This window comes from Acipenser ruthenus, chromosome 32 (genome assembly GCF_902713425.1).
Source record: "Acipenser ruthenus chromosome 32, fAciRut3.2 maternal haplotype, whole genome shotgun sequence".
NCBI lineage: Eukaryota > Metazoa > Chordata > Actinopteri > Acipenseriformes > Acipenseridae > Acipenser > Acipenser ruthenus.
This window is the reverse complement of record NC_081220.1, coordinates 307,584-325,750: the sequence shown is the minus strand read 5'-3', so window position 1 is coordinate 325,750 and position 18,167 is coordinate 307,584. Positions and strand designations below refer to the sequence as shown.

The 18,167-nt window shown below is 41.1% G+C and overlaps 4 non-coding genes across 4 annotated transcripts; 1 reads left to right on the top strand and 3 right to left on the bottom strand.

The window, feature by feature from the left end:
* Positions 1-13,352: 13,352 nt before the first annotated feature.
* trnaw-cca (transfer RNA tryptophan (anticodon CCA)) lies at positions 13,353-13,424 on the bottom strand. Its single transcript has one exon. It is a non-coding gene; the product is annotated as a tRNA-Trp (tRNA).
* A 3,233-nt stretch (positions 13,425-16,657) lies between these two features.
* Positions 16,658-16,730, bottom strand: trnak-cuu (transfer RNA lysine (anticodon CUU)). The gene has a single exon. It is a non-coding gene; the product is annotated as a tRNA-Lys (tRNA).
* A 414-nt stretch (positions 16,731-17,144) lies between these two features.
* Positions 17,145-17,218, top strand: trnan-guu (transfer RNA asparagine (anticodon GUU)). Its single transcript has one exon. It is a non-coding gene; the product is annotated as a tRNA-Asn (tRNA).
* A 467-nt stretch (positions 17,219-17,685) lies between these two features.
* trnaw-cca (transfer RNA tryptophan (anticodon CCA)) lies at positions 17,686-17,757 on the bottom strand. Its single transcript has one exon. It is a non-coding gene; the product is annotated as a tRNA-Trp (tRNA).
* Between the last annotated feature and the right edge of the window lie 410 nt (positions 17,758-18,167).

Genomic DNA, 18,167 nt, shown 5'->3' with positions numbered 1-18,167 from the left:
GAAGTGAGTAGGGTGCTCCTAGTGTTTTGTTCTGAAAAGTCCTATTAAATACGAGTAGAATGAGGTGCTACACATGGTGGTAGCATCTAAATTGCACCCAGTGTGATTTTTCTGGTCAAGGTCCCTTTCTCACTTGAGGTTGACCTTTGCAAGGTCACAGGTAGAAGTGGAGATTAAAAAAAAATGACTATCATTTCTGAACTCGGCATGTCTGAAAACCCCCAGGTGATTTTTTTCTAGGAAAATCTGAGATGGAAGGGCAACAGAATGTCCCTTTTCTGGTTGAGTTGGCGTGGAATGACCCATAGGGTTGGGTGATTTAAACATTTTTCAGCATTTGCTGCACAGTTGCATGCCATGGAGTAAGACTTCAAAGAGCTTTTTACTTAACTGAATCTGAGGTATTGCATTGGTTTACGACAGAAGTATGTACCAGCCTTTAAAAAAGAACTACAAGTTTCTTGAACAAAATGTAACTAGTTACACTTACATATTACTTAGTATCTAGTTACAGTTCCAGTGAGTTTCTTCTCAGGCAGTGTTTTATAGTGAAATTGATTTACGGTTACAAAGTGTTTTCTTAAAATCAAGCTTGTGCCTCATTTGACTATTTTACAGTAAGATGATATAAAAAGTGCATTTGGGGTGTTAGGATTGACTTGCACTGTTGAAGCGCTTTATGATGTCCATGTTATTCATTAGCAGTAGTCCTTTTTATCAATGTAATTTATTTTTTAACATAAAATGTAATGTGTTGCCACGTTTAGGAACCACAACAATTACAAGTAAAAATAAAATGTTCTCAGATTAAGGTAATGTGTCACTCCCCCAACACCACAAAATGTTTATTATTTTGAAACCTGTAACACTCATCTTTATTTGTGTTATCAACGTTTAAGTAGATTAGTATTGCACATTTGTTGGATCATTGCTTTACATTTTAAACAATTATCCCAGTTGTTAGATAATCTATTTGGGGAGTTTTAGTTAAGTGACATTTTGAATTACATCATACAAATTTTCAGGCATTTTTTAGCAAATAAAGCAATTTCAAAATACTGCAATACTTATTCTAAAGCAAATTCAGAATATGATATCTGAAATATGGAACTGTCTTGTAGATAATTAGTGAAATTAATTCATGTAAACGTTGTATTTGAAACAACTTTTCCTTGTCCCCAGGTGTGTGTAATGTCCTCATTTGTGCAGTGTAGAATTTAGAAAAGTGCTGGTTTGCTGATTTCCCATTTAGGAACCCTAGTTGTTTTAATTGAGAACCATGAAGCCAGGGGTGCTGTGTTCAGTAGGTTCAATGTTTTCTACTGAACGCCCTGTTAGCCGTGAGGTCTCGTATCGTTTGTGAACAGGCTGAGAAGCTGCCTCGCTGAGTTTTCAGTGGGCGTTTCAGGAAGGCCGATGGAAAGTGCAGTGGCTGTTATGTGATTGTTCCAGTGCTTTTTTTTGTTTAGTTTTTTTTTTTACAACACATACAGCAGGGGTAGTCAATTCCCGTCCTCAAGGGTCAAACTGTTTCTGGTTTTTGTTGCAACCAAGCTGTCTGTTAGTTAATTGGCCTAATTATTTGATTATTAGAACAAAGTTTACACCTTTGCTCAGGCCATATAATGTTTTATAGGTATTTTATCTTGAAATCATTAAAAAAAATACCCCCTAAATGATCTTAAAACCTTCAATATATTGAAGAGAAAACGTGGGTAAAATAATTGACTGTTAACTCACCCAATTATCAATGAATAGCAGTCAAGTTTCTAATTGTTTTTTCTGTAGGTTACCAAGTCCAGCTGATGAATGGATCGCAAAGCTGCGTACGCTTCATTGGTGGAAGGGGTGCAACACTTTGACTTTACTGGAGAATCCATTCCTTGCAATCTGATAGTAACAGGAGATGATGCCTTCCCAGTTGCCGTGACTCCGAGTGGGGATGTCATGATCGCTGTCTCTCGGTATGGCAAGGGTCGGATGGTGGTCCTGCCTCATGAAGTCTACATGAAGATTCCCAGATTTGCCAGATTCATTCAAAATGCAGTAAACTGGCTCAAACCATCACCAGATGCACTGGTTGGTCTCCAGAGCAGCCTAGGATATTCAGCCACTGAGCTCTCTTGCACAGGAAGCAAGGTTAAGGTCAATGACACTTATATTGAGGGAATGGGGGTTTACTGCATGAGTGCATATGATGACACTCAGGCTGCAGAGCTCCTCAGCTTTGTAAAGGAAGGGGGCGGCCTGCTCATTGCTGGTCATGCTTGGCACTGGTCTTATTCACATACAACTGAAAATGTGATTTTCTCTTTTAATGGGAACAAAATTACCAGTGCGGCTGGCATTTATTTCACAACCGAATATGGACAGAGGATCGTCTGTCCTGTCCAGAGTGAAATACCAACAAGCTCACTGGCAGTTAGGTTAGTTCATTTTCTTTTTTCCTCATTATTTACAGAACAATTAAGCACCACTGTGCTGCTGGCTGATCTGTTTGTTACCTTTATTGAGCTGTGAGGCTGAGATGATGGGACTTTTCACTTGTTCCCAATGCTGCAGTCCAGTGGTGGGGAACCCTGGTCCTGGAGGGCCGCTGTCCCTCCTGGTTTTTGTTCCAACTGTTTCCTAAATTACTTAATTGGACCAATTATTAGCAAATATATGTCTAATTAGGTAATTTAGGGCACAGTTGGAACAAAAACCAGGAGGGACACACCCAGCACTTCAGGAACATGGGTTCCCTGCCCCTGCTGTAGTCAGTCAACTATTTTGTAGTCACGACACCCACAATCACTTCTAGTAGAGACACATTGACAACACATTGATAAATGCATTTACTGAGACATAAGCTATAACCTATTGCAGTGGAGATGCATCCCATTTGCTGGTGCATAGTTCTTTGGCCTTCTCCATTGCATTTATCAAAGTGTTTCTCACAGGTATGCAGTACGGCACATGTCTGTGGCCTGGTTCCTGAATAGAGGTATTTTAGGTAATATATACATATCTATAGTATATATTGGTTACAAAACACAGTTCCATTTACATCCAATCACACTGAGAAAGCACAGAGAAGGTGCCAGTAATGTGTTCAAGAGAACCCTACTTTAGGTCAAGTCTTCAGCACACCACTTACTAATACTGTACCATTGCCATTAATTCCGTTCTATTTTACTTTTGTCTGTTCTTGCAGTGAAGAGTACAAAACGAAATTTCTGGAGTCCGTTTTCCTCTTTCTGAAACAAGGGGTCGGCTCAATTGATTCACTCACAATGTTTCTGCTGACTGCAGACAAAGACCACATGGAACAAGACTATAAGAAAATCAGGAGTATGATTGAAGAAGCTACCCAGAGCGTGTCGAAAGCAGAGACGGTTTCCAAATATCAACTCGCAAACGTTGATGAAAAATATTTGGTGTTAACTACAGAGAAGAGCAATCTAGAAAGGGAAAAAACCAACAAGACAACAGAATTGAATAACCTGAAAACCAGCCTTGCATCTCACAATGAAAACTTGACCAACAGTAGACATGCTTTGGAGGAGGCAAATCGACACAAACAAACTGCACAACGAGACCTTGATAATGCCAGAGCAAAGTATTATCAAGAAGAAGAGAAAAGGAACATCGGAATTGGATTGATGTTCATACCCTTTGTTGGGCCAATAATTGGTAAGTATTTGGCTGTGTAATTCTTTTCACCCAGTTAGCTAGGATCTTTGTGACAAACACAACATGTTGACAAAGAGGTCTGTATTCCTCCACCATTGTGTGGATACCAGTATTGTTTGTCACAAATAGCAGGAGGCAGTGTTTTAGATATTGTGAACTGACTATGAAACAGCTTGTTAAAATGCATGTACTCTATCGCACCATTACAGGAGGCACCATGATTGGCATTTCTCAAACGGCCATGAACAATGCAGCGGACGTTACCAGGAATGCAGAAGCTGCTGTGAGTCAGTGGACAGCTGAAGTCAACAACTATACAATCAAAGTGTCCAGATACCGTGATCTCATAAATGGTAAGCAGAATGAAATCTCCAACACCAGAAGCCATTTGCAGGAGATTGATTGCACGCTGCAGCAGTTATCCCAGAAGCGGACAGCCACTGCTGAAGTGCAGAAGAAGCTCCGAGATGCCACCCACTTCCTGAGCACCCTGGCTGGAAGAGTGCAGGTGGCCGAGGTGCAGACCAGGAGCGTTCTCCTCTTCGATCCTCTGATCACCATACTGGAGGACATATCTCAGCACATAGACCAGCTCTCAGGGAACGAGAAATACCAACTTCTGTACCAGCAGGATATCAAACCCATGATAGACAGGCTGAAGGAAAACAATCCTAAACTCAAAGCTATCTGCAACACAGGCGATGGGCAGTTTTACTAAGAGCTTCCCTGTAATGTTAGTGCTTCACGCTGTGTGCATTTCTCATTTAAGATGTCAAATTGAATTGATTATTTTTATGGAAATCAGGCTTTTGTGAAAAGCTGACTTAACTTTGCATCTGTTAGTAGTGCAGGTTTATGTTAGAAGTAGGGGTTCAGATTTTTGGTGAATTTTTTTTTTTTTTTTTTTTTTTTTTTAAATCTCGTAGAATTATTTAATGAAAAGTATTGGGTGAAACACAGTTAGTTTTAAGGATGTCAAATTCCCAGATAATGTAATAAGTGGCTGTGTCTGGATATTGATGTCATAGTGATCCATATGAATTGGAAATGGGAATAACTTTTATACATGGGATTGTAATCGGTGTGTGAATTGTTTGTTGCCGTTTCAATCTCAGTTCTGCCTCGATTCATGTGACGTGTTCACATTCATTGAATCATTCTAGATACCTGTGTTTATATTGAGCATTCATCCTGTGATCTTATGAATGCCCTGATGAAGGCTTGATTGGCCTTGCAGTTTGTCCCAGTCTATTTTTCAAAATTAAAACAGACATTAAAAGGAGTGCCAGCTTTTTTATTATGTAATAATAAATCATATTTATTTTATAAAGCACCTAAATGCACGCATCTCAAAGCGCTGTACAAACACAAAAAACACAGAGAACCATATACAAATACAGCATATTAAGAATATATGTAATATAAAATGAAATTACACAAATCAAAAACCAAATCATGATAAAAATGCCTGATCATAGAAGTGTGTCTAACTTTTTTTTTTTTTTTTTTTTTTTAAAAAAGCATCAACGGTCTTAGCATCCCTGATCTATTGAGGAAGGTCATTCCAAAGTTTGGGTGCAGAGCGGCAAAAAGCCCTATTGCGCATGGAGCGAAGCTTAGTTTTGAGTATTGCCAATAAACCCGAGGATGAAGAACGTAGATTACATACGGGTGTGTAACCTGTAAGCAATTCAGCAATGTAACATGGAGCTAAACCGTTCAGAGCCTTATAGGTTAACAGTATTTTAAAATCAATCCTGCTCTCAACCGGCAACCAGTGCAGAGAAGCAAGAACTAGCATAATATGGACACCCAGTTTAGTGCCAGTTAAAATGTGAGCAGCGGAGTTCTGAATATATTGTAGCCTGCTGATAGCAGCCTTGGAGACACCTGCAAACAACGCGTTGCAATAATCGAGCCAGATGCAGATGACAGTGTTGGTTCACACTGTATATAAGGTCAATTAACACATTCTTTGAAAATAAAGCAAAGAACTCACCTGGATTTGAACCCAGTCCATCTCACTTCAATGGAGGAGCCTGCTTTTTCATTGCCTGACATAGGAAATTAACCAAGTCTTTAAAAATAAGGAAGAACTCACCTGGATTTGAACCAAGTATTCCGAGCAGAACAGCCCCGCACGTTACTGCATTTTCACACTGCACCACCTAGCTCCAGACGAGAGTCTAGCATTGCACAGAAGACCTCATAGCAACCTCTTTATATTATTACTTGTATGCTTAGAGCACTGACACCTTGTACCGTTTTGTAAATCCATGTCTATCAAAATGGGTAAAGAAAACACATGCCTCTAACACAGGTTTGAACCCACTACCCTGGGAATCAGTCTCCTGTGCTACCAACAGAGCTAACCAGCCAGTTGGCTCTCCTGCTGCGAGAAACACATTTTTACATTGCTTAGTTTCATTTATGACTTCAACTGGATTCAAAGCCAAACCTTATTGATAAAAAGGTAAATTAAACATTTTTTGAAACATGCCTCATGTGGGACTTGAACCAACTACTCTGGGAATCAGAATCCAATGCTCTAAAAACTGAGCCAGCCATAGAGCTTCTCAAGTTTCCTCTCATATTCCCTCCAGTACTTTAACTAATGATTTGTACCACATGGAAGCAATCACTGCGTTGAACATATCCATGAAAAAGTTTTGGGGAAAAAAACAATCACACAACACAAGGCTTCAACCACAACTTGGGTGTTCATTTATTATTTTAAATCTCTTAATCAGAGAACACCGGTCATGCTGTGCCACTGTGGTGTGGGTTTGGTTTCACGCAGTTCATTTGATTTGTGAAATGACTTTGAACCCAGAGACAGGGAGAGGCAGGCAGAGCTAGTGAACTAGAAAACTGCACCACCTGGCTCCTTGTGACAGTCTAGCAGTCTAACCTGGTATATGAGATTCACTTCCCTTGTCAGAGACTGAGCACACACACAGTTTCATGCCACTGAAGAGAGGAAGGATTATCAAACCCAAACCTATTATACAGTAGGTTCCTAAGGTAAATGAAACAATATTTCTGAAAATGAGGGGGGAAAAATAACTTGTGCCTCATGTGGGACTTGAACCAACTGCCAAAAGAATTGTGGGCCAGAGAATCGTGGACCAACTGAGCCAACCAGAAAGCTTCTCAAAGCTCTTCTCAAATGCTCCCCAGTATTTGCATTCTTCATGCGCGGTGAAATAGACCAGCAGCTTGCCCCTGGCTGAGCTTACCTTAACATTGCCTCAAAGATTCTGTGAAAATAAATGTAAAAAACAAAGCATTAATTATCACATTGAATTCCCTTGCCCAGATTTGAACCCTGCCCACCAATAGTCATATGGATGCTGGGCTAACAAACCAGACCCCTGTGTTATCTATCTGTCAGATGTGGGACACTGTCAGTAAGGTTCATTCTTTAAAAATGAAAGACTACAGAAATGAGTGATTGAACTCAGTGCACCAAGTGTAACACACACACACGAGAGAAGCAAACAAATCCACTGGACCACCTGCCTGCACTCAGGAAATGTATTTGACATTAACAATCAAGGGGTGCTCGAATCCACAGCCCTGAGGGTATGAGTCCACGGCTCTAATAACTGAGCTACCCGGCCAGTGGATCCCGTGACCTAAAAATACAGCATTTTCTATCGTGGTCAAAATTGAGAAAAAAAAGTTGTTTAAACCACAGCGCCTCCACTGGAATAATGAGTTATTGCATGTCATCGAAAATACACCAATAACACAAGACTGCGCTGCTGTCGACCTTGTGCAAGGTACTTTGCCTAGATTGCTCCAGTAAAAACCCAACTGTATAAATGGGTAATTGTATGTAAAAATGATGTGATATCTGTATAATGTGAAATAATGTATAATGTGATATGTTGTAACAATTGTAAGTCGCCCTGGATAAGGGCGTCTGCTAAGAAATAAATAATAATAATAATAATATTTCCATTGGCATGCAATACCTCGTTATTACACTGGTGGTGGTTTTAACAACTTTTTTTTCTTAAAATTTTGACCACAACAGAAAATGCATTAGCATATAAAAGTGCACTAACTCAAACATTTAAAAATACAAAATAATAAAATCAGTGTAAAATGAACGAAAAACAACTTAGGCATATTTGTAGCAGTAGGAGGTTATGGGTTCTGAAATGTCATGACCGCCTACTTCTGAACATGTGCCCAAGGCTCCACCCAGCGGTGGAAAGGGGTAATGCACAACCAAAACCATACTAAGCCAGCCAGAGTGCTGAGAATCACACAAAAATCAGACGAGTTAGAGAGCCCAGGAGGGGTACCTGAATCCAAACCATACCAAGTGAGGCAGCCAGACAGCTGCTGAATACCAAACTCAACTGCACAGCACAGCTTCAACTCATATAATGAGAGAGCCAACCTTTAAAGACACCAGAGAATGAGGAAGAAATGACATGTGTTTCCTGTGGAACTTGAACCAAATACTAGGAATCAAAGGCCAATGCTCTACCAACTGAGGCAGCCAGAAAGCTGCTCAATACTGCTGTCAAAAGACAAGGAAGCTACATGCCACTTGTGTGCAATTCCATTCTGGTATCTACCAAACAAACAGGAAACTAGACATTTTCAAACAGGAAATCAAATTTCTAGAATCGAGCAGAACCTTCAGGTTTTCAGCGAAAGCTGGTCAGGCTTGGATGCAAGCTTAAAAAATGAACGCATTTCAAGGTCGTGTGCTCTTCAAGAACGTCATGTTTCAAGTTCAAACCACTATTATTTTTTTCCCCCTCCTGCAAAATGTGCCGTTTTAAAACATATGTGCGATTTGTGCCGTTTTAAAACACATAATTTGTTTAATATAAATGGTGTGGATATCAAATTGCTTGCATTCCCTGGTATGTTCTGACATTGACCAACATATGGAGTCACATGATTGGTAGATGTCCAGTTATTTAGCTTTTCTGTTTGAATAGTTGCTACACACCCTTAAAAAGTAGACGGAAGAGGAGGAAGAAGGAGAATAATAATTTTACCTTAGTTTGACTACTTATATCTCATTGTGTATAAGAGGTATGGACGTTTCTTTTCACATCAGACCCTAAGCTCTAGGATACTTTAAACTAAGTACCGCCGACCCCGTAGGCGCAATAGGGGCAGGAATCTCACGCTCATGGGTAGCCGATCTTCCCCCAGATGCTGCAATACCCCAGGAAAACACAAACCCACCCCGGGATACCCCCACAGAGATGGCTCTCCCTGGACAGAGGATGGTTCCCCTTCCACTACAGATTTGACTGGAGGAAAAAGACAGGGAGTTAATAAATTACGATGGAGCACCCTCTCATCACCTATCCCATCTTCCCTTTTAACAACATAAACAGGCAAATCTAAATTTGACTGTTTTACGATATAGTACGGTTCTACCTCCCATCTATCCACCAATTTACCTTTCCCACGGTAGCGTTTATTTCTGACCAACACTCTCTGCCCTGGTATTAATGGGCCGCCCCGAGCTTTCTTATCAAAGTGGTGCTTCTGGGCCATAGCAGCTTGTTCTGACAGTTCCCCAGTCTTCCCATAAGCATAACACATCCTTTTGTGATGCTGCTGTACCCACCCATCCACAGTCTGTCCCTCTCCAGACCATTCAAGTGTCAAATCAATAGGTAAACGAGCATATCTTCCATACATCAAGTAAAAAGGAGCAAAACCTGTGGAAGCATTAACAGTGTTATTGTAAGCGTGTACCATTTCCAAAACAAAGTCAGACCACCTGTACCTTTTCTCCCTCCCCAATGTGGCCAACATCCTCAACAAGGTACGATTAAAACACTCATTGTCCATTCCCAGCAGGATGATAAGGTGTTGTATGCGATTTCTTTACGCCATACAGAGCACAAAGCTCCCTCATAACCTGCGATTCAAAATTTGGACCTTGATCAGAGTGAAATTGCAAGGGGCAGCCATAATGTAATATAAAGTTCTGCCACAAGGTCCTAGCCATTGTAACTGCAGTCCGATTTCTAGTAGGTACTGCAATGGCATATCAAGTAAAATGATCAGTGATCACCAAGATATGTTCATGGCCACTAGCTGCTTTTTCTAAAGTAAGGAAGTCCATAGAAACTAATTGTAGAGGTGCCGATGTAGTGATCGGCACTAATGGGGCATACTCTTGAGGAGTCTTCCGGGTGCAACACTGCGCACACCACTGCTGAATATCAGCCTGCATATTAGTCCAGTAAAGGCGTGTCCTCACTAACCCCCATGTCTTCTCAGACCCAAAATGACCAGCATGATCATGTAGTTGTTCCAATACAAAAGTCTTACAGTTAACGGGTACCACCACTTGCTGTACTATGTCAAAGTTTCGTGGATCCTTATACTCGACATAATAATCCACTCCTTGTGCAACTTGCTCCATTGCTTCAATAACTGCCAACACTCAGAGGACTGATCATTTCTCTCTTGCCAGTTAGGGAACCTTCCTTTTACTTTCAATTGTAACACTGCACTCACCCCTGGGTCCTCTTGCTGCGCCTGCTTCCATCCACCGTCTGGGAAGACTTCGAGTACTGCTTCCCCCTGGGCCATCTGCGTGGAAGCAACCCCCGACTCCACTGCTGGAAGCACTTGTAAACAGGCTTGAACCACCTGTTGGGGAATACAGACCTGCGCTGGTGCAACTGCAAGATCTTCTACAGTATCGCTGTAATCTTGCACCTGAGGCCACCTAGACAGCACGTCCGCATTGCCGTTTGTTTTCCCAGCTCGGTATTTCATCTCAAATTGATAGTTGGACAGTTGAGCAACCCACCGCTGCTCCAATGCTCCCAACCTGGCCGTATTCAAATGTGCAAGAGGGTTATCAGTATATACTACAAAAGGGTGAGACAGCCAAATACGCTTTAAACTTTTCTGTAATGGCCCATTTTAGAGCCAAAAACTGAAGCTTAAATGAGCTGTAGTTAGCATCATTACGTTCCGCAGGACGTAAACTTTGACTGGCATATGCTATTACCCTCTCTTTACCTTCTTGTACCTGGGATAAAACAGCTCCCACTCCAACCTTACTGGCATCTGTATAAAGAACAAATGGTTGCCAATAATCAGCATAAGCCAATATAGGGGCTACCAATAACTGACCTTTAAGTGTCTGAAAGGCCTGCTCTTGTTCCACCTCCCACTTCCAGCTGGCAGCAGATTTCTTGGAGCCAGACCGCTTGTATTTTGACGTCCCGCAAAGTAAGACATGCAAGGGAGAGGCAATCTTGGCAAAATCAAAAATGAAACGGCGGTAGTACCCAACCATTCCAAGAAAAGATCTCAGTTCTTTTACATTGGAGGGTGCTTTCCATTCTTTGACAGCCCATATCTTCTCAGGGTCTGGTTCAATCCCTTGTTCAGAAACCACGTGCCCCAAGTAGCTCACCTTTTCCTGTAACAGGTGACACTTGGCTGGCTTTAGCTTTAAGCCATGTTTCTTCAAACGTCCAAACACCAGGTCTAAGCTGTTTAAATGGCTGTCAAAGTCAGGAGAAAAGACAATTATATCATCCAAGTACAGTAGGAGAGTGTCGAAGTTCTGATCCCCTAGGCATCTCTCAATTAATCTTTGAAAAGTCCCAGGCGCATTACACAGCCCAAAGGGCATGCGCTTGAATTCATACAGTCCCATGGGCGTAACAAAGGCAGTCTTAGCTTGATCATCCGGGTGCATTTTAACTTGCCAATAACCTGAAGCCAAATCCAAAGTAGAAAATATCTTAGATTTTTTCAAAGAGGCCAAAGACTCCTCAATCCTTGGTAATGGATAGGCATCTTTACAGGTGTGAGCATTTAGCTTTCTATAATCTACACAAAACCTAATGGTGTTGTCTTTCTTCTTAACTAAAACTATTGGAGACGCCCATGGACTACAACTTTCCGTGATTACTTCAGTATCTAACATCCGAATTAACAGTTCCTTTACCTCACTATACAGCTTAGGAGGAATCTGATGATATCGGTCCCGAATTGGTGCAGTATTACCTGTAGGGATCCGATGAGTGACCGTTTCCATAGCACCATAGTCATCTTCGTGTTCAGAGAACACCTCTCTGTGTTCGTACAGTAGTTTAATGAGTTTCCCTTGCTGCTCTAAAGTCAACTCTGTCCCCTGCAAATCAATAGGCACTGGCAGTTCAAACGAAGACCCCCGGCCCTGCACAGCAGCGCACTGATCTACCGCCTCCTGCTGGGAATGGACGTTAACACGCACCACCTGGTCTGTTACAAACTCAAGCTGGATCTCAGGACCCTGGCCGGTATCGATAGATTCCACTTCAAACAGTTCTCCTAATTGAACATGGGAAGGCAAACATACTGCAACGTCACTGAGATTTAAAATCCTAACTGGCACCCGACCCTGCTCAATTTTCACTAAGCAACGTGCCACCATTACATTTCCAGGGAGAACTTCGGTTCCATTGGGTTCTAAAAGTGCCACCCCATTTCTCCCCAGCCTACAATCTATTTTGCACACCACAACCTTTTCAGACTGGGCAGGTATCTCAACTATACGCCCTGGAATTGGCTTAACCACCCCCAATTTGCCATCCTTTGTACTCGATTGTAAGCTATGCTCATAAACTCTTAGAGTTTGCTGCCACACTTTCTCCTGAGTAGATGCAGCCGTCATTTTCTCCAAATAGCCAAACCCAAACTGGCTAAAGAAGCTATCCCGACACTCCTGAATAACATTCATCCCAAGTAGACCTGGCATGAGACCACCACAACTATCCTTCACTATGATAACTCTTTTATTAGGAATCAACTGTCCACATACTTTGATGTCCAGTTCTACATACCCACAATACGGTATTGTTAACCCATTACCAGCTACAATGGTTAACCACCTTGATGGATCCCGAAGCAGTTTCTCTTTACCACCAAAATGACTACGAAAATAGCTCTCCTTTAAGATGGTCACTTGAGACCCAGTATCTATAAGACAAGGTGTATCTACACCCCCCATCGATACAATAAGTATGGGACAATCCCCAATTACATTCAGTCTCCACCTCTGAAGGACCGGTAATCTCTATACCCAACGTCTGGTCCACAACCTTGGGTGAAATTAGTTTAAAGTCGGTCTTACTTGATTTCTTTCTCGACACCTCCTCAAAATATGACCACTACGCTGACAACCTCGACAGATTGGCTGACCCCCTTCATCGTACCGATCTAACTGATGACCCTGATTCCTAGATGGATACCGGGAACCTTGACCATGCCCTCTTTGATAAGACAGAGCTTTATCATCCCCTCTGACCTCCTCAACCAACTGAGTAGTTAACTGTTTTAAGCTTAAAGGTACCAATCATTACTTGCTGTACTTTAAATTTCTTCAAAACGAGTATTTCTATAGCTATGTTCTCTATCTCATGCAAGGAAGTGTTAATATGACTTTATTACCCAACTGTGTCAATGAAGACTGGTCAACAGTAATTTCGGATTCACTTTAATTTATTGTGCTGTATCAAATGAAACATAAAAATGAATCGCAATACAATAAATATCTGTTTGATCGCTATACAATCAATATGTTGTATAGGCTAAATTGTATAAATAAATGTCCGGAAACAGTCAAATTCAAACACGTTAAAAAATGAAATAGTGCAGAATAAAAACAAAGGCGTCTTTGACCTCGACGTGATTTGAACACGCAACCTTCTGATATGGAGTCAGACGCGCTACCGTTGCGCCACGAAGTCCTGGTGTAATGCCAGCTTATTATGCAATGCTAGAGTGTACAGCAAGCATGCCAAACACATGGTAATGCCGACGCTGATACTAGGAAAACACTCGGTATCACCAGGGTCATGGGAAACAACCGACTCAATACGTGTTCGTAACCAGCAGGGCTATTAAGTTGTCGGAAGTGTGTTTGATTCTCAGCTTTAAAAGTAAAGAAAACATAAAACAATGCGATTTGCTTTTATAAATTTCATTATTTGAAACGTGGGCATAAACACAGTTGTACTGGCTGGGAATCGTCTCTGGTCAATTACTTGGAAAGCAGCTATGCTGACCAATATATCACCAATAGGGAAAAGCTGGCAGTACTGAGTGACACAGAAGACGGATTCTCTCAGCGCGTCTCCTCTGAATGCGCACTGGCACAAAGGGGCTTTTCTCATCTAATGTTTGCACTGTGTTTTTTGCTGTGTTGATTGCTATTTGTCTATTTTGTTTGGTGCACGAGTGAAACGGAGTTCGTAATTAAAGTATCTTTTTGTTTTGTTTATCACAAGCACGGTGCACACGGACCTCAGGTCCCGCCCCAAACAATTGCAGGTACCTGTACACACCTGGAATTAAAAGGGCTTTGAGGTATTAAAAGGGTGAGGAACTGTCACAAAGACGGCCAGAGTGGGTGGCGTCAGACCAGAAAGGAATTCAAACACAGACAGGGGTTGTGATGAGCTGAGTGCAATGGCTGCACTCAGCGTTTATTAACAAATAAAAGGGTTGAAAACGGCACAAAAACACAGGACACGGCACTATACGCCAAAATAAAAGGACAAACAAAACGAACTAAACAGTGCACAGACAGACGAACAAAACACGGTGAGCAGATTTAACTATTCTTTTATAATTCACAAATACCTCCGTCTCCAATCCCGTTCTCCACTCACCGAACACCTAACCCCGAGTGACTAAAAATGTGCCTATTTATACTGTTGTGCTGGGATTCAATTACTAATTAATTATTCACTTGAATCCCAGCACGTGAATTCATTACGTGAAACCCCGTGTTCACATATTATATTTTAAATGCACGTGCGTGATGTGCAATCCCGTGCCTAAATATAAATCTACACTTTTTAAATACACGTGAAACACAGACCCGTTTATATCCCGTGTACCAATCTATACACCAACATTAACATACGCACCATACATACAACACATAACACACAAAATACACACAGGGGCGGGCACTTTGCCACAGGAACTAAGAGACTGGGAGCATGGAACGAGGAGATACCGGAATAGGAAAGAGAGAGAAGCCGAGGGAAGTAAACGAAAATAAAGAGGACGAGATTAGACAGCGAGTGGTTGGGGGTTTTTTTTGTGCACGGAGAGTGTCAGTTTCGTTTTGTTATTTTTTTTCGTGGACTCACTCTGGGAGGACTGCGGAACTTGGTGATTGAAGACATTTGAAAAGAGATACTGACAAGAACCTTTGCGTTCGTGGTTTATGTCAGGATATCAGGATCTCTCCTGAGGCCTTCAGCTGAAGCGCAGCACCCTATGGAGAGGGCTGTCCAAACAGGCGTCTGGACAGGAGCCCTAAGAGGAGGTCTGGACCAGAGAGTGGATGACGTATGGTTAAGTAAACAAATACACATTAAAATGCATCTAACGCTCAAAAATTAAACAATAATTCAAATAAACAAACTATGCAAAAAAAGGAAAACCAATCCAATTAAAATTCAAAAATCATAAGTGATAATACTGAATAAAATAATAATCAACACATTCGACACACGTGACATTACCACCACTGCGATCTTGAAAATGTTTGTATGCCACAAAATAATGAACAGTCGTTCATTATTTTGTGTATCAGCCGCCACACAAAGCTGAGCGCAGTACGGTATACTGTAATGATGTTCCAGTCAGTCTGCCCGGACTGCACTTGAACCATCTTAAAAACACGAAGCCCCTAATAAGCTAATTTGTAAAAGTTAGTAAAGAATTGCGCTAATATAACGAAGCTAAATTTGAACTCCTAGCTGGAGCAACGAGAGAGGGCGAGAGGGCGGGGCAGAGAAGGAGGGGGAGACGCTGCTAGGCAACCGGCTCGTGAACATTCCACTCAGCTGAGCAGAGACCGTTAGGATTTAAAAATGCGAACGTTCCGAGCGGCGTTAGGCGCTTCGTTAAATTAGCACACCGTTGCTGGCATTTGAATATAACCATATTTTAAATACTCAAATAGGACTGTATTAAAAAATATATTATGTTTTTCAAAGTAATATGTTATGTGGAATATTAAAACAATCAAACTAAATAACACATGTTTGGACACAAAATATTTTTCTTCCTCATAACGTGTTAGAAAATGTAAACAGCAGTTGGAGAATGCCGAAGTCGATCATCCTAGCATGTTAAACGAGGGCATTTCTCCTGTAAGCTGCGTCTAGTAATAGATTGTTTATACTGTTCTCAATGGTTCGCATCCCAGCCTGAGACCACGATCCAGTGGTAGACGATGTTTTTCAAGTAATATGTTATTTGGAATATTAAAACAATCAAGTTAAATAACATGTTTGGACACAAAATATTTTCAGTGAGGTTAACAAGTAGTCTGTTTACAACAAAAATGCAATTTGTGTTAGGAACACTATTTTATTCGGATTTAAAATGGAAATTAAAATGGTATTGAGTGCTGACAACAGTTTGGTATCAGCTGTTGATTTCCTTAAAACAATCTTTTCTAGTAAAATAAAGAAATGTATTCTATTTAAAAATACGTAAAATTGAACTGTCAAAAGTGGGATTTGAACCCACGCCTCCATTCAGAGACCAGAACACAAAATTCTTTGGAAAGACAGAGTCCTTGAATCTGGTGCCTTAGACCACTCGGCATTCTGATAAGCTGCATTTGTTAATGTAGAAAACCGCATTATTTATTTCAGCACACACTAGGGTTCTCGTATCAGGGCCCGATTGGGTTTACGCACATACCAACTGTTGCTCCATGAATGATGTTAAGACAATTCTAAAAAAAAGAAACGGATTGAAGTCAATCCAAAAAAGTAAGATTATTTATTTCAATATCGTTATAGCTATAAACGATGCATGCATTTTACAATAGCAATTGCTATTTGACAATGACCAATAAGTAATTTTGTTGCAATACTGTATACAATGTGAACAGAATCAGACATTGCTCCGTTGTCTCGAAGAAACATCTTCAATTTGTATTTAAAAAGGACGCCCAACGTGGGGCTCGAACCCACGACCCTGAGATTAAGAGTCTCATGCTCTACCGACTGAGCTAGCCGGGCTGACTGGTGAATGGTACTTTCACTGTAACCAACTGAGCTATTAATTTGTCATCTTATTTAAGAATATACTGAATGACAGAACCAAAGATTCCAAATATAATCCACTGAACTCTAGCTTTATTATCATAATGAAAACAGATTACACATGACCACAGTTCTGTATCAAAATTAAGTCGTAAGTATATGGTTTCCATTGTAGCTATTTACACACACTGCTCTGTTGTCTCCCAGGGTGTTATCTAACAAAACGACATATGCTGTGCTGCCATAATGGATTACATAGACTTTCCTGCCCCGTGTTGCTTTCATCTTAGATGTGATCTCAGGTTCTGCTGAGTTCTGCTCCCTCAATCACGTTCTGCAGCATCTCGCCTTGCTAATCACTCCCGTATGCTTTGGCGGCTTAACAGGTTGGTCTCTGTGGCGCAATCGGTTAGCGCGTTCGGCTGTTAACCGAAAGGTTGGTGGTTCAAGCCCACCCAGGGATGATGCTTTTTGCATTTCTTAATCACATTAGAAAATGGCACTGGAAAGTGCAGCGCTTGAACTGCCTCAACAAACGCTGAGCTCTAAAACGTGTACATTGAAAGTCGTTGTTAATTCTTAAAGGTCTGTTAAGCTTAAAGGTACCAATCATTACTTGCTGTACTTTAAATTTCTTCAAAACTAGTATTTCTATAGCTATGTTCTCTATCTCATGCAAGGAAGTGTTAATATAACTTTATTACCTAACTGTGTCAATGAAGACTGGTCAACAGTAATTTTGGATTCACTTTAGTTTATTGTGCTGTATCAAATGAAACATAAAAATGAATCGCAATACAATAAATCTCTGTTTGATCGATATACAATCAATATGTTGTGCAGGCTAAATTGTATAAATAAATGTCCGGAAACAGTCAAATTCAAACACGTTAAAAAATGAAATAGTGCAGAATAAAAACAAAGGCGTCTTTGACCTCGACGTGATTTGAACACGCAACCTTCTGATCTGGAGTCAGACGCGCTACCGTTGCGCCACGAAGTCCTGGTGTAATGCCAGCTTATTATGCAATGCTAGAGTGTACAGCAAGCATGCCAAACACATGGTAATGCCGACGCTGATACTAGGAAAACACTCGGTATCACCAGGGTCATAGGAAACAGCCGACTCAATACGTGTTCGTAACCAGCAGGGCTATTAAGTTGTCGGAAGTGTGTTTGATTCTCAGCTTTAAAAGTAAAGAAAACATAAAACAATGCGATTTGCTTTTATAAATTTCATTATTTGAAACGTGGGCATAAACACAGTTGTACTGGCTGGGAATCGTCTCTGGTCAATAACTTGGAAAGCAGCTATGCTGACCAATATATCACCAATAGGGAAAAGCTGGCAGTACTGAGTGACACAGAAGACGGATACTCTCAGCGCGTCTCCTCTGAATGCGCACTGGCACA